The sequence below is a fragment of the Balaenoptera borealis genome (assembly GCF_965194805.1).
Source record: "Balaenoptera borealis genome assembly, chromosome: 3".
In the NCBI taxonomy this organism is placed as follows: Eukaryota; Metazoa; Chordata; class Mammalia; order Artiodactyla; family Balaenopteridae; genus Balaenoptera; species Balaenoptera borealis.
The window spans coordinates 117,682,544-117,706,315 of NC_138866.1; the positions used below are offsets into that span (position 1 = coordinate 117,682,544).

The 23,772-nt window shown below is 49.2% G+C and overlaps 1 long non-coding RNA gene across 1 annotated transcript in view; it reads right to left on the reverse strand.

Annotated features, from left to right (window-relative positions):
* Positions 1–8,484: 8,484 nt before the first annotated feature.
* Positions 8,485–23,772, reverse strand: part of LOC309624858 — a 78,375-nt gene continuing 63,087 nt past the window's right edge. Inside the window, exons 3-4 of the long non-coding RNA XR_014242172.1 lie at positions 9,401–14,203; positions 8,485–9,096 (exon numbers count right to left, since the gene is read on the reverse strand). This is a non-coding gene — a long non-coding RNA (uncharacterized lncRNA). The remainder of the gene's footprint in view (positions 9,097–9,400; positions 14,204–23,772) is intronic.

The following is a 23,772-nucleotide window of genomic DNA, read 5'->3' on the forward strand; positions in this document are numbered from 1 at the left end:
TTCTGGAGAATGTGGTCAGGGAAGGTGTTCTTAAAGAGATCCTGGCTGGGACGGTCAGTGCTATTGCTTCATTTTTGAGTGCTTACCATGTGCCAGACATTAATCTTATCAGCCTTTCAAGACCACTATGAGGGATGTAATATTATCTCCAGTTCACAGAGGAAGAAACTGAGGCTCAGAGAGGTCACATGACTTGTCCCAGGCCACGTAGCTAATTCAAAGGGAAGATCGGACACAACCACAGATTGGCTAGACCCCAAAGCCCATGCTTGGCTCATAGCCGTGGTCTACCTTGCGTGTCCAATTCTGTTCCCAGGGTTATCCGCCTTTCACTAGAAACTCTCTTCTGCCCCTGGCGCCTCTCTGAGCTCAGGGCACGTCACAACACCACCAGTGACATCTGGTCCCTCTGCTGTTATTTGCTGGGAGCCCCTTCCATCAGCAGGGGAGGGGGGCAGTCTTCTTGATCTCCAAGTCCCCTCCTAAGCCTCAGAAAGATGCTCATTGAACACCCACTGATGTTCACCAGGCACCTCCTCCAGTGTGCCTGGACGTTGTGCTCAATACTTTATTCACATCGTCTCATCCACTCTCCAAACTCCCCTGAGAGGCAAAAGTACAATCTTTGTTTCATGAGTTCAGAGAAATTAGATAATTTGGCCAAGGGCACACAGCTGGTGAGTGTTGAAATCCAGCCGCAACCCAGCTCTGCTTGACTTGAGTCCAGGGTTAAAATAGGATCGTATTCCCCAAAGAGTAGGAAAAATGGCAACTGTGCGGGGGAGAAAGCCTGCAGACACCACCTCAACCCAAAGTCAACCAACACAGCCATCCCCGGCGATGAGTGGGCTGACATCACATGTCCTGACTAGCGGCCCTGAGAAGGACTCAGCATCTGTCCTGGGATAGCCCTGCCCCAAGTGCATGTCCTGAGTCTCATCATGAGGAACTATCCTCAGACAATGCCAAAGGGAGGGACATTCTACAAAATAACTGGCCTGCATGCTTTACAAATGTCAAGGTCGAGAAAGACATAGAGAGCACAGGAACTGTTCCAGACCAAAGACATCCAACAAGCAAATGCAAGGCCTGATCCTAGATTGGACCATGGACCAGAAAAAAAAATTGCTCTAAAAGACATTAGAAGAACAATTGGCAAAATTTGGACGTAGGCTGCATACTAGGTAACAGCATTACATCCCTGTTGTGTCCTGAGTTTGTTGATGTGGGTATATGAGAAATTATCTTTGTTTTTAGAAAACACCTGTTAGAGTAAAGGGGAGAGGGAATAGTCATAGCAATAGACAGTGTGATATGTATAAATAGTGATAAAGCAAAAATGGTGAAGTGCTAAATTGGCAAATCTAGGTGAAAAGTACATGCGAATTTGTGGTCCTATTCTTTCAATATGTACTTAGGTTTGAAAAATTACAAAATAAAAATTGGAAAAAATATCGATCCTTCCTGAAGCCAATGATTTAAGCTACGGACAGAAGAGGAAGAAAGGCAATTCCCACTTACAGAGGACCTGCCCTGTGCCGGGGACTGACTTCCATGTTTAGATTTCCACAAGGCCCCTGGGAGTGGTGCTGCTTGTGCCCATTTTACAGATGAGGAAACCGATGCTCAGAGACCCAAAGTAACCAGCCTAGGGCACACGGCAGTTAGTGGCCGGGCAGGCTTTCAAGTCCACAGTTGTCTGACTGCTAAACTCATGAGCTTCCCACCTACCGTTGGACAGAGAGGCAGTGCAGGAAGGGTGTGGGTGGGGATGACAACCTTGATGTCTGGTCCTAGACTGGCCCCCATGGGCCCTGAGGGCAGAGACCCCGGCCAGTGGAGGGTACTTTGGGAGGATGACCAGTGAGGGGAGAGAATGTTAGGAGGGGACCCAGGTTTCCCATGCCTGCAGCTTCGGATCACAGCCCCTGTTGTCACCCAGGCTTCTTCTGAACGGGGCAACCAGAAGGCAAGAAGAGGGCCAGGGTCCGAGCCGGCAGGAGCTCAGAGCTGCTGGCTCTTTGGGGAGATGACAAAGCCTGGCAGCTGGGTCTGAATCCCAGTCCCACTCTCCTTTTATGGGCAGAGGCTACTTTCTCTCACTGAGGCGTTAACTAGAAAAATGACATGATGGATAATGGCTGTTCTCAGCATCCACTCTGTCACTGTGAAGCCATCTTCTATTTCATCATCCTAACAATCCTTGGAAGCAAGTATTGCTGTTCCCATTTTACAGAGGTGGGGACTGAGGCTCAGGAAGCCTAGGTAACTTGCTCAAGGTTGCATTGCTCAGGAGAAGCAGAGTTGGGTTTCACGAGGTCTGGGTGGCCCCGAAGCCTGCCGTGGTGCTTTGGCCCTGGCTCCAGACCCCAGCAGGGGGAAAGGGCCTTTGGAAACCAGCATGTGCCTCCTCTTATTTGGCAGTGGACAGAGCTGAGCTCTGCAGGGAGGCATGGAGACATGCCCAAGGCCCACTGCCAGGGAGTGGCCAGCCAGCCCCAGAGGCCAGGTCTCCGGGCTCCTGGTCCAGTGCTCCCTTTGGGAAGTGTAAGGTGCGTGCAGAAGCTGGGCTGTTGGACTAGGTGGGGCCGCCGTGGGCCAAGCTGTGCATTGGATGAAAGGGTTTCTGATGGCGCACTCAGCCACCTCACCTGCTTTCTCAGATCCTCCTGTACCCTCAGCTCTCTCATTGCAACCACATCCAAGCATACTCTGTCTACATGTTGCATTCTGGATGATAAGGGCCCCCTACTATGGTGACCAGTGCTCTAGTAACCCCAGCCCCTAGCCATCTGGGAGAGGGGTCTGCTAAAGAAACTGACAGAGTCAACAACTATAACACTATGTAGCATCCCTTACTTAACAGCCATCTTCAGGAGATCGTGATGCCTTACTTCCAATGAATAAAGCTCTAATGTAGAACTTCAGGCACTATGGTAGGCTCCCAGGGAGACACGTTGAGATGGAGCCTGTAGTTTGAAAAATCACAGTATCATAAAACCTCAAGCCACCCAGCGTAATCCCTTAACCCAACCTGAGGCTGGAATGCCCTTAAAGTATCCCCACCAGGGGTCATCTGGCTTGGTTACCTCTAGTGCCAGGGAGCTCATTACCTCATGAGTCAGACTAGTCCATCCTGAGTGACTGCTCAATAGCTTCGTTGTGTAACTCCTAACGTGATCCATTTTTTTTCCCAGGGCTCCAGCTGGTCTGTCCGAGGGCGGGCGGCTGGTCAGGGTTGACTCTATTCCAGCAGAAACAGGTGTGTTTTTCTCCCCGTGACAGCATGGAATCAGTCATCCTCACACCCGAGGTCAAACATTTGTCGCCTCTCCATGGTGGCGGCAGTCAGCCTGCCTTATTTTTCCATGTCGGAAGAATCCAATTATAGCAGGACCTTTCTTGGGTTACATGTCACAGAGTTCTCTGACATCAGGTCGTATTTACGGGCTCGGTGCCGGGACTGTCCCCCACCAAGCCCCACCTTGGCTGGCCTTATTTCCCATCAGTTTCTTTTGAAAACATGGAAGTAAAGCCCCCGAGTCTCAGTTGAGTGTAATATGCGTGAATGGTGGCGACAGAGGTCTGTGACCCGGGCCCACCCTACAGTGGCATACGGCGCTGTCTGGAAGGTACTATGCTGATGAAAGAGACACCAAACCAACCAGCTAAGGTCATATCACCCAACTCAATATCTGTCTTTCCACGCTTCCTGATGTGTGCCACACTCTATATTGGAACAAATAACACTAAATAAAATAGAACTCGGTGCATCAAGATTTGGTTTAGGCAATACGTTCTGGAATGCATGGTGTGGTATGTGAGGCAAGATATCATTGGTGTAATCAGGGGATACTTCCTCGGGGAGGTGGCCTTTGGGTAGGTTTTGAAGAATGGTTAGAAGTAGCTATGCAAAGTGAAGGAGTTCACCTGCTGTAACTAAAGGCCAACATAACAATGGCAGTTTATTTCTCCCTCATGTAACAGTAATAACTTAAGCAGTCCGGGGCTAATATGGCAGTTTCATGGTTTTGAAGACCGAGGATCCATCTGTCTTATTGCTCTGCCATTTTCTATCAGCAAGTTTTATCATATGGTCCACGATAGCTGCTATAGCACCTGCCATCATATCATGAGTTCAGTCTACAGAAAGAGAAAAAGTAGAAGCTGAGGAAGTGCCATCTCCATTAAGGACAGACATGACCTAGAACTTGTACACACCACTTTCCTCGTATCTCATTGGTAGAATTTTGTCCATGGCCACACCTATCTCCAGCCTGGCGAATAGAGTCTTTAGTTCTATTCCCAAAGGCCATGGGAGAATGGATCCCTGAGGGAAACCAGCAGTCTTTGCCACAAAAGAAGAGCCGAACCCAGGCAGAAGGAGATTGGCATGAACTTGGCCTGGGAGTGAGGGAATGCGTCTGTGAGGAGCAACATTTCCCCAAACGTGGAATTGTGGAACACTGGACCCTCACATTGATTTTTGAGAAAAAAATCTGTACTCCAATAAGTCTGGAAAATGATGCACATTTTATCTATCTCTACTGGGAGATCGACCAAGCACAGCAGCATATTGATGGTTCTGATAAGTCTTGCAGAATAGAATCTGATAGGCTTTTAAATCATTATTGTTTCCCAAACTTTCAGGATCAGAAAACAATCTTGTGCATCTGGCCCACCAGGCCACTCCTCCCCTTCCTCTCTGATAGGGTTCCTCCAACTGGAACGAGGAGGATGGTTAATCGCCAGAGGACCCCAGGTAAGGTCGTGGATTATCTAAGTTGCTTAACATTTCTGTTGAGGTTTTAGAGAAACAATAAACAACACCCCTTATCTTGCCCCACTTGAGTTCAGGACACATTGAGAGGTGGCTGCAGGGTCACTCAGAGGGAGATCAAAATGTCAGCTTTATTCTGGTAAGTGCTACATATGTGTACAAGGCTCAGGCTCGTGGGCAGAGGGGCTGCTCACACCCCGCCTGAATCAGCCAGACTTTCCCACCCAAGCACAGACACAACGGGCTGACTGCAGGCCCAATTCTCAGTAGCAGGACTGAGGGTGCCCTCGGTACAGGCAGGCAGACCCCCAAGAGGGAGAATCCAGAAGGGCAGAGCCATGGGGCTCAGTTCCTTCCCAAACTCACCACTCAGGGAAGTCACCGACCCCTCCCAACACACTCCACGCCTCGGTTTCCTTACTTGTCAAGTGGGATTAATGAAACCCATACTATCTGCCTCCACGGTTGCTATGGGGATGCCACAAAGGTTGATGGGGAAATGTCTTGAAACAATTTAAACCCAAAATTATCTTATTCGGGTATCTGTTCTCATACTTTTCTCATTGGGTTGATGTTTACGTTAAATATTCAAGGACTCATTCATTCATTCAAAGAGTACATACGTTAGGTATAAGCTGGGAGCTGGAGAATAAAGCACAGATTTTCTGCTCAAGGAGAAAGAACAAGCTGGGCTCACCTGGTCCAAGCCCTCATCTGTGGGTGAGGAAGCAGAGCTTAGAACCATCAAGGGCCTCATCCAAGAGCTGGGGCAGCTAGGCCACTTGAGCCCCCAGGCTCTCCCAACATGCCACATCCCGCCCCACCTCTGTGCCTGCCTGACACCTTGAATGTCCTCTCCTCTCGACTCCACTTACACAAATTCTATCAATTCTTTGAGATAGCTCCAGACCCATTCTGTCTGCTATACCACTGTTTATTTTAGCCATCCCTATCTTGGCACTCACCAGACCCTTCTTATCGTCAATGCTCATCTTAGCCCTTGACTCTCTTCTCTGGTTTTACGAGGCTGTGTCATCTCCTCCCTTAACTGCCCCATGCCCCGGTCTCAGGCGCAGGATTGGACACGTAGCAGGGATCAGGGAGGGCTTGGCGACTGACGGCCTGCTGACAGATTTAGCCAGCCGGGAAAGGTGACAGTGTGGACATGATCTCATTTTCCTCTTTCGTTGACATGTTCCTAATTCGGCTTTATGAGATTTTTCTGGAGTGTCAGCTGTGCTGTTTTGAGCTGGGCTGTGAAGGGCAGAATGTCCAGAGGTAGGGGGTGGCCTGTGGGAAGGACTTGGCCGAGGGCAAGGGTGTCTGCAGCCTTTCCCAGCCTTCAGAGGGTCTCGGAATATTCTGGCCCACTTTGGAGTCTTAAAGGGACACGTTGAGAAAAAAAAATACTCGAGAGATTTGGGAATGTGGACCATAGGGAAAACATAATAGAGGCCCAGGGTAAGGTGCCCCACCCCAGGCAAATCACTTAAGACCTGTGAAGTTGGGGCTGTGAGAGGAATGCCATCCCATGATCAGAGCCGATGGGACGGGCGACCCGGAGGCCGGATTCCCCAGAAATGACTCAGCCGTGCTGGACCTTGGTCTGCGTGTGGTCTCTGATGGCCTCTACTCTGTGCCTCAGTTTCCTCATCTATTAAAAGGGGATGGAGTTGGATTCCATCTCCGGTTACCAGTTAGTCTCGGGCGTTTCATTTTTAAACTTGAATTGTTTCTCTATTTAAAAGTTGGAATATTTCACATTAAAAATTGTATTTTATAGACGTCCTTTAAAAAAAGTCAGAACGCCCAGAAATCCTGGGCCCGCAGGACAGTAGTCTGTGTGACTGTCACCACCCCTCTCCCTGCCGTGTCCTGGCTCTCCTTTCCCTCTGACGTGACCCTGTGGCCCCAATGGCATTCGAGTTTGTCTCCAACCCTCGCCCTGACCCCATGCTTCCTGTCGATTCTTCCAGTGACCACATCATGTGATTCTGAGTGGAGAGCGGGAAGGGCAGTGCCTAGGGGACCCGGGCTCTGCGTTCTGGCCCTGACCCTGTGCCGACCCGTCGATTGACCCCGGTGACGCACCTCCCCTCTCTGCCTTCATCTTCCTCAGCTGTTAAAAGAGGGAGTCGGTCAAATCCATCAATAAGGTCTTTTCAAGTTCTCACAATCTGTGACTCTTTGAAAATGCCAAGTACCAGAGTGAAATGGAACTATGATTTAAACCTTGTGGAATTTGGCTGCCCTGCTCCCTTGCAAACTTCATGTTGTGTGTGAAGGGAGAGAAGGAGGGAAAGAAGGAATGGGGGGTGGGGTTTGGGAAAATCCTCCCTAGTGAGATGGAGCAAGTCTTTGACTCAGGCAGACCTTCTGGGCTGTGGATAAAGTTGAAAGAGGCAGCGCCGTCTCCTGAAATTCCTTCCAGGTCAATTGAAGTCTTGGAATTCCCTCAACCCAACACTTTCCAGAAACCTGAGGCTCTGGGTTAAAATTGATGGTGTATATATACTACCAAATGTAAAATAGATAGCTAGTGGGAAGCAGCCGCATAGCACAAGGAGATCAGCTCGGTGCTTTGTGACCACCTAGAGGGGTGGGATAGGGAGGGTGGGAGGGAGACGCAAGAGGGAGGAGATATGGGGATATATGTATATGTATAGCTGATTCACTTTGTTATAAAGCAGAAACTAATACACCATTGTAAAGCAATTATGCTCCAATAAAGATGTTTAAAAAAAATGAAAAAAAGTGCTTTGACAAAAAAAAAAACCGGTTATAGTAGTAATAAATGTTCAGATGAATCAGAAAATTCAAATAAGCAGAGAACAAGTTAAAATTATGAATAATCTGAGAGAGAACTCCCGTTAAGATTTGCTGCATGATCTTTTGGAGTGTTTCTATACATATATACATGTATGTAATTCTATGTATCTTTTCCCAGCCAAAATAGAACTCATAGTATACACACACAAAAAACAAAAAAAAATTGATGGTGTGCAAACCAAGTGTTCACAAGGGCGGACGCAGAGCCAAATTCTCTGTCTACTCTGTGCCAAGGAAACTTCCAGATGAGGCCCGGGGTCAGAGGAGAGTGTGGAGCCATGGCACGCAGCAGGAGGGGCTGCTCCGGGCTTGGGGCTATCTGTGTTCACTCCATCTCTTTCCTAACTGGCTATTACTTTATTTATCTGAGACTCGGTTTCCTCACTTGTCAGATGGGATTGAAACAACCCCCAAATTAACCTGGGCTATCTGTCTCCTAGAGGGAAAAACATTAGAGAACAGAAGCCAAACTCTTGGAGAAGAGATGGATGGCCCACCCGTGGGCTTTTGGGGTTCCTTGGGAGTCCTCCCTGCGGTTTTCATACCGCGCTTCTCCAGGACCACGAGGGCCTGCCTGGAGCAGTGCTGGCGGACAGGTGCCTCCCCACTGAGCCGTCCTATCAGAGGGGGCCTCCCAAGCAGCAAGAGCCCTGAAGAAGGACTTGCCATCCAGGGGGATCGTACACACCCACCACTAACCCCCCCGGTCTCCTTCACAGCATCTTCACTGCCTCAGGACACCTCAGTCCCCGCATGGCAACTGGGCAAGAGGCCTCCTGGCTGGGGGAGGACCCCGGAGGGACCTGCAGAACCCCGGCAGGACTTGGCACCAGAGCCCTGATGCAGGCAGTCCTTGTAAGCTGGCCGTCGTGAGCTACAGAAGTTTGAAGACCTGTGGAGTCACCAACACACCTGGGTTCGCAGGCAGTAGTGTGAGATGTCACAGAGGGACACTGGATTTCGAGGTCTGGATCTGTCCCATCCTATCCCGGATGACGGGGTGTTGCTGGTTAACCATTTTGTTTATCCCTGAGCCTCAGTTTCTTGACCGTAAAATGGGAGAACATCCTTGCCTGGTCTCCCTCACAGCAGGGTTGTGAGAGCAAATGGAAAAAAGGCACCGTTCAGGCCTGCAGGGCAGCTGCTGCCAACAGGGGCATGGAACTGAGCAGGCCGACTTTGGAACAAGAGCAAAAGTGTGGTGGAAATGCCTTGGTAGAAGGTGGTGAGAATGGGGGAGGGAAAGAGGGCCCGCCTGATGGAGGGACACCCTGTCTCCTTCCCACAGAGGCTGCCTGGTGAGAGGGTGCGAGCTTGGACTTTGCAGCCAGGCTGGCCAGAGTTTGAATCCTGATCCTGCTACGTAGAAGCTGTGTGGCCCTGGGCAAGCCGTCGTCCCTCTTGCAGCTCATTGTCTCTCTGTAAAATGGCGCTAGTTATTCAGACCTCACAGGGTAGTTTGGAAGATTAAAATGAGAAGGGTAGGGCTTCCCTGGTGGCGCAGTGGTTGAGAATCCGCCTGCCAATGCAGGGGACACGGGTTTGAGCCCTGGTCTGGGAAAATCCCACATGCCGCGGAGCAACTGGGCCCGTGAGCCACAACTACTGAGCCTGTGCATCTGGAGCCTGTGCTCCGCAACAAGAGAGGCCGCGATAGTGAGAGGCCCGCGCACCGCGATGAAGAGTGGCCCCCACTTGCCACAACTAGAGAAAGCCCTCGCACAGAAACGAAGACCCAACACAGCCAAAAATAAATAAATAAATAAATAAATAAAAATGAGAAGGGTAGACATATGTCAAATGTCTAGTGCAGAGCCTGGCACACAGTAGATGCCTGATAAGTGTTGCTGCTAATATATTCTGTAACTTTTTGCTGTGGCTCACTTCCTTCCACTAGGCAGCTCTGGGCAGGCCCCAGCCTGAGCCCAGCTCCTGGCCCAGCAGAGAGGATGTAAGATGCTCCCTGGCTGAGGCAGGAATGACGTCAATGATGTGTCCCTCCTGGGGCTGAGCTTTGTGCTGCTGCCTCGACTTCTCACTTGGTGGTGGGTGTCTGTCTTGCCTTGACCATCAGCACCAGGCATCCCTATTCCTGACCTAACGTATTCCTTCTTGACTCCTGGACCTGTTGTGGCCATTCCCTTTTCAGCCTGTCTTGACCCTGAGCGACAGGGATTAGGATCCAAAGGCCTCGGTCTTCCAGCCTTGAAGGAATCAGAGGAGGCTTATGGGGCTGTCTGAGGCCAGTCCAAGGCTCCCTGAGGCGGCTCTTGTCTCCTACCCTCCAGCCCCTGCAGAAATGAAATCATAGTTGCCTGGACAGCTGATTTCTATCCACCTGAAATTTATTCCGCAGGTGGTAGCCCAACAGACTCCTTTGAGTTCCTGTGAGTTTCTCCTACAGCATCCTGACCAAGGGTACATGTATGCTCTGAAGCCAGACTGACTGGGTTCAAGATCCCAAGACCACGGCTATCTAGCTACGTGACTTTAGGTAAGTTCCATAACCTTTGTGCATCTCATTTTCCCCAGGTATAAAAATTCTTCCTCACAGGATCCTCATGCGAATTAAACGAGACAATGCAGTTCTTGGTGCATAGCAAATATTATATTCATCATTCATTTTGCCCCATACCTCCTGAAATATCCACCTTGGATTTGTGTCCAAGTCTTCTCCCACCCACCAGCCCCACTTGGTGCTTCTTGGAGGGCATAATTCCCCCATGAACTAAGTCAACACTTGGACCTGGATTGGAAATGTCCAAGGACTGACCTAGAAAGAAAATGAGGGATGGAGAATTGAATGGTGGGATCAGCCAAGCGAGGGAATGGGCCTGGGCAGGTTGCCTCTCACCTGCCCGCCTTCACCTGGATATAGAAGGCAGAGAGGTCACCCGTTTGGATGGATTCGGACTTTATGTTGAGCTCCCTCTCTTCTGAAGCACCACTCTTTCTCTCTGCAATAAAATGGTGAACACATGCCTGGGCCAGATATGGGCAAGAAGGTGTGTCTCCTCTGACGAGGGCCTAAGCTCCAGAGTTAGGCACGGGAATTGCCCCCAGGGCTCCTTTCACCCACTTACTCCCTTCTTCCCTTTGCCCCTCATCACCAGAGATACCATTCATGTGTCATTCTGCACCCAAGCGACTGGGTCCATCTGCTAGCGAGTCAGAGGTGAGATGGTGGTCTTCTTCTGCAGTTCTGTGCAACCACGTGGCAGTGCAGGGGGGCTGGTGAGCACCCCTGGAACGGGAGGTCTGGGCAGGGGTGAGGCCATGGCACCCAGCGTTAGGCCCACTTCCCTTCCTGGGTGAAGGCCAGAAGACCAGGCCGGGCAACTAGACTAGCCAGTCACGCGTAGGGCTGTGGTGGTACATGAGACTGTGAGGATGGCTTGGCTGGGAGAGGTGGGTCCCCCATTGGGCAGGTTTTGGTCCCAGGCCTGGATTGCCCTGTGGGCGAAAGCCGTCTCCTGGGGTTTACAGAGGGAGAGAGCAGTCAGTGAGCTGGAGCTTTGCTCAGGGCTTATTGTAGCAAACCCTCAGAACACCCAGGGATGGAGGGGCTGCTTACAACCCCTTTTTTCCCTGGCGTATGACTTGCCCAGTGTCACATGACCCATGAGCTGTGAGTCTGGGATTCACAAATACAAGGCTCTTCTGGTTCCAAACCCATGCTCTTTCCCATCCCAGGATCTTATAATTATCATAAAGGGTTTACCTGCACTGTGTGTGCAGTGCAGGTAAAAATAGGAGATTAATTCATTTACGAATATTTTTATTACCTATTGATAGCCTGACTACTTGCAAAGAATTTTGATCCAACTTATAATATGCAGCTTACATATGCGAAATCTGAGAGAAAGAGAACATAAAATCAAGGTCTTGGTAATAGAAAGCAGAGGCAAGGGGTAGGAATTAATAAAGGCCAAGAGGTGAATCGCCACTGAGAGCCCCCAGGTGTCCAGCACCATAGAAGGTTCTGCGGGATGTGCAAAATAATTTGATACCCCTGCAAAAATAATTAACATCTGGATGATCATAGTTCAAACAGAATGAAATAGTTAAGTAAGAGTCAATATTCATTGACTTTATTTTGTGTCAGGCCTTGTTCTAAGCACATTACTTTTTTTTTTAAATAAATTTTTATTTTGGAATAATTTTCGATTTACAGAAAAGTTGCAAAGAGAGCACATAGAGCTCCCCTACACCCATTTCCCCGGTGTAATTGTGATACATTTGTCACGACCAAGAAACTAACATTAGTATGTTAGCAGGCACATACTAGCATTAACTAAACTACAGGCTTTATTTGGATTTTCCCTGTTTTTCCACTAATGTCCTTTCCCTGTTTTAGGATAAAATCCAGGATTCCACATTGCATTTAGAAGCTTTATACTTTTTCTTTTTTGCCTCCCTCTCTTCCCTCTCCTTCCTCTCCTCCCCTCCCCTCTCCTTTCCTTTCTCACTTTCTTTTTTTTTTTTTTTAACATCTTTATTGGAGTATAATTGCTTTACAATGGTGTGTTAGTTTCTGCTTTATAACAAAGTGAATCAGTTATACATATACATATGTTCCCATATCTCTTCCCTCTTGCATCTCCTTCCCTCCCACCCTCCCTATCCCACCCCTCTAGGTGATCACAAAGCACCAAGCTGATCTCCCTGTGCTATGCGGCTGCTTCCCAGTAGCTATCTATTTTACGTTTGGTAGTGTATATATGTCCATGCCACTCTCTCACTTTGTCACAGCTTACCCTTCTCCCTCCCCATATCCTCAAGTCCATTATCTAGTAGGTCTGTGTCTTTATTCCCATCTTACCCCTAGGTTCTTCATGACCTTTTTTTTTTTTTCCTTAGATTCCATATATATGTGTTAGCATACTGTATTTGTTTTTCTCTTTCTGACTTACTTCACTCTGTATGACAGACTCTAACTCCATCCACCTCACTACAAATAACTCCATTTCATTTCTTTTTATGGCTGAGTAATATTCCATTGTATATATGTGCCACATCTTTATCCATTCATCCGATGATGGACACTTAGGTTGCTTCCATGTCCTGGCTATTGTAAATAGAGCTGCAATGAACATTTTGGTACATGACTCTTTTTGAATTATGGTTTTCTCAGGGTATATGCCCAGTAGTGGGATTGCTGGGTCGTATGGTAGTTCTATTTTTAGTTTTTTAAGGAACCTCCATACTGTTCTCCATAATGGCTGCATCAATTTACATTCCCACCAACAGTGCAAGAGGGTTCCCTTTTCTCCACACCCTCTCCAGCATTTTATGTTTCTAGATTTTTTGATGATGGCCATTCTGACCGGTGTGAGATGATATCTCATTGTAGTTTTGATTTGCATTTCTCTAATGATTAATGATGTTGAGCATTCTTTCATGTGTTTGTTGGCAATCTGTATATCTTCTTTGGAGAAATGTCTATTTAGGTCTTCTGCCCATGGGACCTAATGAAACTTAAAAGCTTTTGCACAGCAAAGGAAACCATAAACAAGACCAAAAGACAACCCTCAGAATGGGAGAAAATATTTGCAAATGAAGCAACTGACAAAGGATTAATCTCCAAAATTTACAAGCAGCTCATGCAGCTCAATAACAAAAAAACAAACAACCCAATCACTTTCAATCATCACAGTTAAAAAGGAACCGAAGTAGGAAGAGTCATTTTCAGACGGCTCACGGCCACACTGCTGGGACGTGGCATTGCTGAGTTCAGACCCAGACAGGCAGCTCTGCTCTTGGCCTCTGTGTTGGACAGACAACACAGCACAGGGTCCTTGCTGAGGAAGGGAGGACCGGAGGGGAAAAACAAGGTACAGTGAGGACTCGGAGATAGAGGCTTCCTGGAAAGTGCTACAGCACCTTTTTTTTTTTACAGAGGGAAAGGGAAAAAGGCGTTGGCTCCAGGGTTCATGCCTGCACAAGGTTAGGAGGGACATTCACCCCATCTCTCTCGCTGCCTCCCCCTCCACTGGCCGGGGAACGCTTTGCAGGGAAAGACCCAAAGCACAAATGGTCCTCCAGACCATTCCTCCCCTTGGGATGAAGGAGCCCTTTCCTTGGGATGGCTTCTTCCTTTTGCTATTGTTTTCATACCCTATAAGTAATACCTATTTATGTAAAAAAATCAAACAATGTAGCTAAAATATTTATCGTCCAGAAGAATGTTTATCTCTGAACTGTCATGCTATATATGAGACTTTTTAGCAGAAATGAAATGCTACTGGATGGACTACTGTGTAAGCTGTTTTTTCCACCCAACAATATTTCATGAACATCTTTTTTTTTTTTTTTTAATTTATTTATGGCTGTGTTGGGTCTTCGTTTCTGTGCGAGAGGTTTCTCTAGTTGCGGCGAGCGGGGGCCACTCTTCATCGCGGTGCGCGGGCCTCTCACCATCGCGGCCTCTCTTGTCGTGGAGCACAGGCTCCAGACGCGCAGGCTCAATAATTGTGGCTCACGGGCCCAGTTGCTCCGTGGCATGTGGGATCTTCCCAGACCAGGCCTCGAACCCGTGTCCCCTGCATTGGCAGGCAGATTCTCAACCACTGCGCCACCAGGGAAGCCCAACATCTTTTTTTACGTTAATGTATACCTTTGTATAACTTTGATTCTAAAAGAATTCCATAGATGTACCACAGTTAATTCAACCAATCCCCTCTTGATGGACAAGTGGGTCCTTTCTAATTTCAATGAGTATTCCTGAATTCAGATATTTGAGTCCATTCTTTATTATTCGGTTGAGATGGACCACCCCCCCCCCCCCCCAGGTAGGACTGCTGAGTCCAGAGGCAAGTGCCTGCTAAGAGTTTGCCTTGCACCTGCCGTAACCCTGGGCCTCTCCACACGAGGGTCTGCTGCTCTCGACAGGCTCCCACTACCCTCGTCCCCACAGAGTTGTACCTCTTCCTTTCTCACATGTGCCAAGCGCATATCATTGTTTCATTCTGGTTTCCTTGCTTTTCACCAAGATTGAAAATATGTTCACGTGTCTCCCGGCCACCCTCTTCCTACTGGGAATGGTTTGTTCATCTAGCTGAACTTTCTGTGTTTGCTTTGCTTTCTCTTGCCTGGAAGCAGTAGTTCCTGGCTGAACTGATGGCTAAGAGTTGAGCCAGGATGTGGGCATCCTAGCTTCCAGAGATTTCTAAGGTGGAAAGAAATGAGCCAGTTGGCCTGAAAAATCTGGGCGTGCACCAGCCTCCACTCCCTGCAGGAAGCTGGGTGGGACGAGCTTTCCACCGGATGTTTTCCAGGGAGGATGGACAGCTACTCGCCTTGATAGAGAGGGCTGGGCCGAGTGATTCTGGTGGTTTCTCTGATCCCCAGATTCCATGAAAGATTGGGAATGTGGAGGCCAAACTGAGATATGGCCTGGCTTTCAGATCTGAGCTCTGACCTGCTCTGGAATCAGGGTGGGGGAGATGGTCAGAGTCAGGGGGAGGGGAGGCTAGACAGGCAGAGGAGCTGCAAACTCATCATGCTCCTGGAGCAAGCAAGCACCCGACGTGGAGCCCGACTCAGCGCTTAGCTCCACGCGTAACCGTGGCCCCGTGGCACTGTCTGCTTTCTTTTCCCCTTTCCCTGGAATTTTTCTGGCCCCAGAAATATGACCACCAGAGCTAGAAAGGTCCTAAAAGATCTTCCAGAGTGAAGACAGGAGCCATGCAAAAAAAAAAAAGAGTTAAAAACAGACATGAGCACACATGACAATGACCACATGTATGTGCTTATAGAAGGTTAAATCTATTTGTGCAGGATATCTAGAAAGAAAATGAATAAAACATTGTTTAACAAAAGACTTCCTTCCTCCCAATTATTCCGCTAAAGCTCCGTTTTTTTAAAGAAGGGTGATGGGAGGGATGAGAATCTTCCGATCCACCCCACCTATTTTATAGAAGGGGAAACTGAGGCCCAGGGCAGGCACACGATTGCCACACACAGCAAGTGGTGTTTGGTCCTGAATCTCCTGCCTCCAGGGCTGGGGTCCTTTCCTGTGATGTCTGGCTCCACTCTTTATCCCTTGAAGGGCTGCTTCTTGCCTTGGGATTGAAAAAATAAATCAGAGCAAGGGCTGTGTTAGCAGATGTACAGCCAAAGGAGAAGGATTCCCTTTTTATTCTGACCTCCTTCGACAGGACACCATTTTCAACCCGATGGAAAATGGTCCTTTTTTCCTTCCTTTTCTATATATAACTTCGGGAGTTTGTTTTTGAGCCTCGTGTGCCATCACTTCAAAGCTGACGACACAAATCACACAGACTAGAATCAGAGGGACAGACGGGGCTTGGGGGTGGTCATAGAGCTAGTGTCAGAGTCGGGACTTCTGGAATCTTTCCTGCTCACTAAGAAGCCTCAGAGACTTATTTTTCCTTCTTTTCTTATAAGTAGGATGCTGGCTTTCTGATATTGCTCCCTCCTCTTCTATGCGCATTCTAGAATGTTCTCTTAGGTTCTTTCTTTTCACTCTCCATGTCCTTAGAGTCCTTCTAACCTCCATCATTGGATCACTTTCTCCTTTTCGGAGCACTTTCCCACTGAATGCCTCATTGGACGTCAGAGTGCTCTGTAAGGGAGATGGAGCTGGCCTAGGGGATTCCTCCTCCACAGCGACCTTGCCCCGAGATCTTAAGGGACAGTCACCAAGCACATCAAGGTCAGAACTTTAAGACTTCTGACTGCAGAAATCAGAGCTCTCCCTCTCCTTCACCAGCAGGTGTGTGGAGGGCACTGGGGGGGTGGTGCGTTGCCAGGGGTTGGGACTGAGCCTCAGGGCTGAGCAAGCTTTCTTGGAGGATCCATCCTGGGGCCGAGCTCTGGGGGACGCACGGGCTGGGCTGAGAGTACCAGCCAGATGGCCTCTCTGGTGTCAGCCACCCTCCACATCTCCCAGACTCTGTGATTCATCTGCTTGCTGAATGCAACCTCATTAGAACTGCTGGGATTTCCAGGCTGACAGACTTTTATTTTCCAGAGTTGTCCTGAATGTGTTACTCTGCTGAGCAAAACCCTTTCTTCATGGGCCATTTCTCTTTCTTGGCTGGTGCTGCTACTTCCCTTTGGCAGAATGAAGAAGACAGTTGTCTTTGCTGCCTGCTCGCATGCCTTTTGGCCCTATGAGCCTGCCCAGGGTCCTTACAGCGGCTCAGTTTCCCCCAACTCCTGGTACCTTGCATCTGGCGTAAGCATCCCCCATGATACATCTCACATCTCCGTGATACTGCAGATAAAAATGGAATTCACAAGGCTGAAACTGAGCCTGTAGGCAAGTGAAGCCAGACTGCCCAAAACTCAGGCACAATTCAGCTCATGGAATTCCCAGCTCTCTGTATAGCCTGGGTACACTGTACCAACGGTCAGATGCCCTTCCCCTTCTCAACATGGCACCTCCCTCGTCCTTCCTGGTTCCCCTTGCCGAAAGTTTGTGTTTTTGGTTGTCTGCTCAAGAAATCAGCTCTAACATTTGTACCTCAGCTCTCCTATGTGTCTCTCGTCTTCCTCTCATAACTGTCACCTCTTTATCCTTTTTTTTTTTTTTTTCCTTGTATCCCAGGAGAGCTGGCCAAGTTCTTTCTCTGCTTTGCTGATTTGTTTTTCTGGGTCATCAAGTCTGTTTTTCATTACCTTCTTCCAAAGTGGTTTTTAATTCAGCTATTATGTTTTTGGTTACTTTATAATTCTTCCACTTTTCACCTGTCTCCCTTTTCACATTACCTCGTTATTTCAGCTTGAAATGAAGTCTATATTCTCTCCCTAAGGCTTTCTGCTCCTCTTTTAAGCAGGTCACGCCTTCTTTTCTATTGAGCTCACTGGGGAGGTAGATAGTGTTTCTCTCAGATCTATAGCTGGGGCAGGCAGGCTGGTGTGAGGGTTCCCAGCTCAGTCCCTGACTCCTGGTGTATCTGTGCTGTGCTGGGGTGGGATTCTGTCACCACCACCATCCCCGCCCTGGGATCTTGGACACTTGAAGCTGCTGCTGGGGTGCAGGGAACCCCAGCACACGCTGGCAGTTATGCTTCTTCCCTCTGGCCCCAGCTCCAGCTGCCGGTGAGAAAGCCATGCCCCGGAATGCATTTCTCCACCTGCTCCAGACTTCCGTTTTCTATCATTTGCCTGCCTGCTGTCTTGCCTGGCTGTGGACAGACGGTGACAAAGGAAGGGGAGCGCTACCGTGAGGAGAGGTTACAACACTCTGCTTCAAAGAATAGCTCTTAAGAGATAGAGAGGAGTAGCTGGCCCCATTTCTGGTGGGTCCGAGCCTGGGTCACTGACACAGGACCCATGAGAGAAGAGGCGTGAAGGATCCTTTCACCTTTTCCCAGTGGGTCCGTCTCTGCCTGATGGAGGGCATCCTGGGTAGGTTGGGTGATATTACTGGGAATTCTCCTAGACAGGCTTAGTGAGACGTTTCAAAGGCTAATTGGTGAGCCACTCGAGATTTTGAGCTAGATGTCTGCCAACTTTTAGTGCACACTTATTCTTTATTCCCTCCCCTGCATTGACTCCTTCACCTTACAACAACAGCTGATTTTTCACTTGTTACTAATCCTCTCTTAGTCCAGGTGACCTGGGTGGGGCTCTGGAGGTGGAGCACATGACCTTGACCTCAGCTAATCGGCACTTCCCATTCCTAGGCCATAGTGATTGGTTCAGGGGTGGGCATGTGACCGGAGGCTGGTACAATCAGAATGAGGTTCAGGACTTTTGTGGAAACTCCTGGAAAGGATGCTCAGGTTTCCCCTCTAGATCTGAGCCTGAAGGCTTGTGAGCTAAGCTGTGGCATTCCTGCAGCCTGGGAATAAAGCTGAGGACTGGAGAGGGTGGGTATCCTGGGGACAGTGGGGAGCTCCTGATCCAGCTTTGCCTGAAGCTGGCCCTACCCTTGGATCTTTTAGCGCTGAGAACCAATGAATTCTCTTTTATGTTTAAGCTCCATTTGAGCCAGATTATCAGTCACCTGAGGTAGAATGAGTCCTCATTTACACAAATGTGACCACAGGATTAGGAAAAACAAGACCAAATGTTTACACTATTATCTTTGGGTAGCAGGATCGTGGGTTATTCTTATTTCTCTCTTCATATATTTTATTGCATTTTCCTACATTTTTGTAGCAAGCATGTTTTGTGAATAAAGAACAAACAAACAAGGAAAACCTCCAAGAAATACTATATTAAAACTCTGCTTCGTCAACTTGGAAAGGCAAGAGGCTAAAGGGACCGGTGCTCAGGCCCTGTGGAAGCCATGGATCACCGTCAGGGGTTCCTGGAGGGCTGCACGGTGGAGGGGGGGCCTCCCACCCAGCCCTGTAGCAGACATTTGAGGAGCTCCCCTTAAAGCTGGACAAGGAAATCCTTCTCTGTGCAGTGAGAAGCAACTTAAGGCAGCTGTTCTCTCCAGAGAAGGTACAAGTTGAAAACAGAAACAGTTTCAAGAGGTTTTGAACTGTTCCTGAACGGCAGTTCTGCTGCAGAATTGGAGGGAGGGGTGGTACGTGTGGAGCTGTCTCTCTTGGGGTGGGAGTCAGTGAGGCCCCCAGACTCTCCCTCAGGGCCAAGCCAGGACCGTCTGCGAGGCTGGGCCACTACACTAGACCCATCTGGTCGCCCATGGCAAGGTTTCGGTGAGGCGGGTGGCAGCACACTGCCCTCGGCCCAGCTGAGTGCCCGGGGCTCAGGAAAGCACACGCGTTTTTGCACTTGCTGCATCCTGAGTGGCGCAGAGGACGAATGAGCCGTGGAGAGTGGAAACCCCAAACCTTGAGTCACCGCTGACTGTTGCCACAGGCATAGAACTCCAGCCGCAGGCACTTAGCACCGCTTATGCCTGTGCATCCAGGAAGCTGAGCAGTGGCAGAAAAAAAAAATGTTAAAATGGAGTCAGGCTGGGCCGGGGAGTTCGTGTGTGTGTGTGAGAGAGAGTTTTGGAAGTCATGCAGGATGTTATCTTTCCTCAGGTGACACCTGGGATCTAGTTTTCTCAGAGTGGGTTACATAGTGTTCTAGTTCTTGAAATGGGCAGTGAGGAAGCGTGTTTGCAGCAATATTCATTTGGGAGCTGATTTATGAATCCTATAGTCCTGTCTTGGAGAATCACAATGTACACTAGTGTACTAAAGGCTCTGAGAGGTCCTGCGGTAAAGGAACCTGGTTGATTGAAGGATCATAGAACTCATTTTGGGGGGATCACCCACACGCTGGATGGAATGCAGTGTGAGGCCAACTGGGCAGAGGGTGACTACTCCCCAAAATGTGGACACCTAGAGCATGTTGGAGTTTTGGGTATGGATGTGTGAACCAGCCAGGTAGGCTGGGCGATTCAGCCCCAGAGCACTAAAAGCATCAGAGTGACTGTAAGATCGTGGAGTTCATCTGATTTAAATTTATTTATTTATTTATTTTTGGCTGTGTTGGGTCTTCGTTTCTGTGCTAGGGCTTTCTCTAGTTGCGGCGAGTGGGGGCCGCTCTTCATCGCGGTGCGCGGGCCTCTCTCACTATCGTGGTCTCTCTTGTTGCGGAGCACAGGCTCCAGACGCGCAGGCTCAGTAGTTGTGGCTCACGGGCTTAGTTGCTCTGCGGCATGTGGGATCTTCCCAGACCAGGGCTGGAACCCGTGTCCCCTGCATTGGCAGGCAGATTCTCAACCACTGCGCCACCAGGGAAGCCCTCATCTGATTTAAATGCCTCACGTTATAGAGATGGCCACTGAGGTCCACAGAGGAGAGCTGAGTTACTCATTATTACCAGAGTTCTTGGCTATACACCATAGACGCCAATGCTGGATAACCCAAGGGGGGAAAGAGATTTGATGGGCATATTATCAGGGAGACTGCCAACCCATTGGAAGCCTGGAGAACCATGTTCAGAAAACAGGCAGGAACTCAGCAAGGGCGGGCTGCTGAGCCCGTTGCCAGACCGTGCCATGGAGTTGGATTAGGCTGCTTCAGCTAGAGCCAGAAACTGACCCACAGCTCTTTGTGTCGCCCCCCGTGGGAAGAGCCAATTGACTGAGCGCAGGCTGTGTGCCCCTCCCCAGCCGTCAGGGTCTGGGAGAACAGGTTTCTGGATGTTTTGGCTTCTGCAGCTGAAGCCTGGAGCCCGTTTCTCCCTGAGACTTGCAGAGGAAAGCAGCTCAGCCATTTGGCTGGGGGCAGAGAGAGGTTACAAACCCCATCGCTTATTTTCCAGTTCACATGATGCAGTCACGTGTACTCTTTCCTATAAATGTTTCAAATCTTGATTTAACTCACAACATGGACCTTGATGAATTTCTACCCACCATGGTAGGATCAAATTTTGAAATCATTTAAACATTCACCTGGACTGTTCTTCCTTGATGTTTCCTACCCTTTCCCTAGTCTTTACTCCCTGACCTCATGATACAGTCATCACAGCAGAAATAGAGAGGGAAACAAGTGAGTATGTAGGTTTTGAATTTCACGGCAGATATAGTTTGGGAGTCTCAAAGTGTTTCCTTTGGAGCATCTAAACCCTGAGCGTGCATGCCTCGGGAGGACGAGGGTGTGGTTAGTTAACCATTTTTTCCTATTTAACCAGATTAGATTAGTGTTTCCTTGAGCAAAAAAACGGGGCCTCAGAAGGAAAGAGTTAATGCTGACATGGAATTCTGAGAACGGTCCTGCCACACGCTTCATGCACCCACACCCTGAAGTTGAGGGGAAAGTAGGACACCCAATAGTTTGGGGGCTCTGAGAACAGAAGGGAAAGGTGCCCTACCCCCTGAGAGAAGTTGGGGGGCTGGAAGTTTCATAGAGAAGCCCCAGTGTTCCGTGAGGCCAGGCTGCATCGTGAGCTCTGGTGTCTCATTGGGGGCGGGGGCAGAAGGATACTTCTGCTGGTGGCCTGAGGGCCAGCAAACCTGGAGGACCTCATGCCTGGGGTGGTGGAGATGTGATAGCAGGTGCAAGCGTGGGCCAAGAGCGGCAGAAATAAGGACACCTCACCAGCCCATGTGGGTGGCCACCAGGGACCAATGCCCTGCTCAGCGGAGGCCAGTGTGGACAGGTGACCGCAGAGAACCAGACATGGTCCCTGGGTGCTCTGATACCTGTTCCCCCCACCCCAACTGGGTGCCACCTCTGGAAGGAGAGAGGGGGGACCATGAGGTGACTGAAATAGAGGTTCTGCCAAAAGTGGAATGGGAGCCAAGGGGGAAATAAACTTTTGCTTTTTTTCCCATCTGAATTTGTGCCCTATGAAATTAATTCCGATATAATACAGCTAAAACTAATCCAGTATATTTTTTTTCAAAAAGGTTTCAAGCATCTTCCCTTCTTGAATTATTACCAAACACTATCTGACATTGGTTTTTCCTTACCCACACTCTGGGTCAAAATTTAAATGATGGATGGCGCATTGGCAGGTAGTTTTTGTAAAATAGGGCTGGCACTGGTGGCCACCTCTTGGGTTCTGCTGGGGGTAGTCCTGCCCCCAGCCCACCAGTGGCTGAGTGTCCAGGAGCAGACTGGGTCCCTCCTCTATTCCTGCCTCCTGGGCTGAACACTCCGTGAGCCACTCTTGTTCCTGGTGGGGTGAACACGGGTGAGATGAGGCTGATGAAAGTACAGTCATCCCTCAGTATTCGTGGGGGATTGGTTCCAGGACCCCTGCGGGTACCAAAATCCATGGATGCTCAAGTCCCTTATAGTTGGCTCTCTGTATCCACAGCCCTGCATCCCCAGATAGGGAGGAACGACTATACATTCACTGAACAAAAAAATCAAGTATAAGTGGAGCAGTGCAGTTCAAACCCATGTTGTTCAAGGGTCAACTGTACATCGAAAACCCCAAATCTCTGCCTGTGGCAGAGCCTCCCCTTGGGACTCCGTTTCCTCACCTGTAACATTTGCTTTGCTGCTCACAGCGGTCCAGATCTCTGGCCTCCAGTGACTGCCAAGGGCAGGCGCCTTCCCCACAGGCCTCTTTTTTTGTCTTCACGACAGCCCTGCCAGTTTACGGATGTTGGAAGCAGGTTCACAGAGAAGGGCCTTGCCAAAGGCCAGACAGTCAATTCATCGAATTTAAGACTTAATAGATGGTGGGACACACTATGATTTTATAAACAGGAAAGAAAGAAAAAGAGCTGCCAATTATAACTGCAAGGGGTCACAGCTCATAAGGCCATTCTAATGTCAGAGATGTTAAAATGTGTGAAAAGCGGGCCTCAGAACTGACGGACTGCTGAGTTGAGCAGACAAGGGTGCAGTCCCAAGCCTGAGGGATACAAAGCTCATGGTCTTTAAGTTCAGTCCAGCTGCCAAAGGCTGATGTGAGTGAGACTTGAAAGAGCCACAGGACAAAACAGGACTTCTAATCACATAACGTGCGGTGCAGACACAGGAATCATCACAGGGAGGGACATGCCAACAGCTGGAATGGAATAAATCCCTTGCTGACTCTTACAGAAGCCACCTCACTTAGACAGATTTTCAGTGAATTGGAATTGGGGTGGGTTTGGGTGGAATTTGATCATAAGGCCAAAAACTGACTCTTGCCTATGGTGTCTGATGCAATCTCATGAGCCAACTCATCCAAGAACTGCTTGACTTGCCCCAGACCCAATTCCCTACAGGGAATAGACTCCAGATTTGTTGGAGATTTGAGGAGGCTTCCAGTTGACACGATGGACCAGAACAAAGTCCAGAAGACTGCCTGGGCTCCCCCAGGCTCTGCCTTGCCCTTAGTCTGGGGCTGCAGGAGGCTCTGGGGCCTGCCTCTCACCAGCCCCTCTCCTTGGGGGGAGCAGGTCCCGCTTCCCTGGGGCCCACTCTTGACTGGGGACACGTTCGGGTCAAACAGAGGGTCAAGTATCCATGGACCCTGGAAACTGCCTTTGCCGTGAAACCCTCCCCCAAATTAGATCTGTCCCCTAGATGGAGCCTGAGTCCCCACAGCTTGGGACACTGGGATCTAGACCTTTAATCACTCCTCGTGGAGTACCCTGTCTGGATCTGGACCCGTCCTTTCCTGGCTCCTTCTCCTCCTCTGCCATCCTCCCAGATGGCCATCTGACATGAGTTACCGTTAACGCAGGCGGAGCGTGGCCTGTCCCAGCACTTCAGGGACCTAATTTCATCAGGTGTACTCAACACTCTCTGAAGTAGGAATTATCATCCCCATTTTAA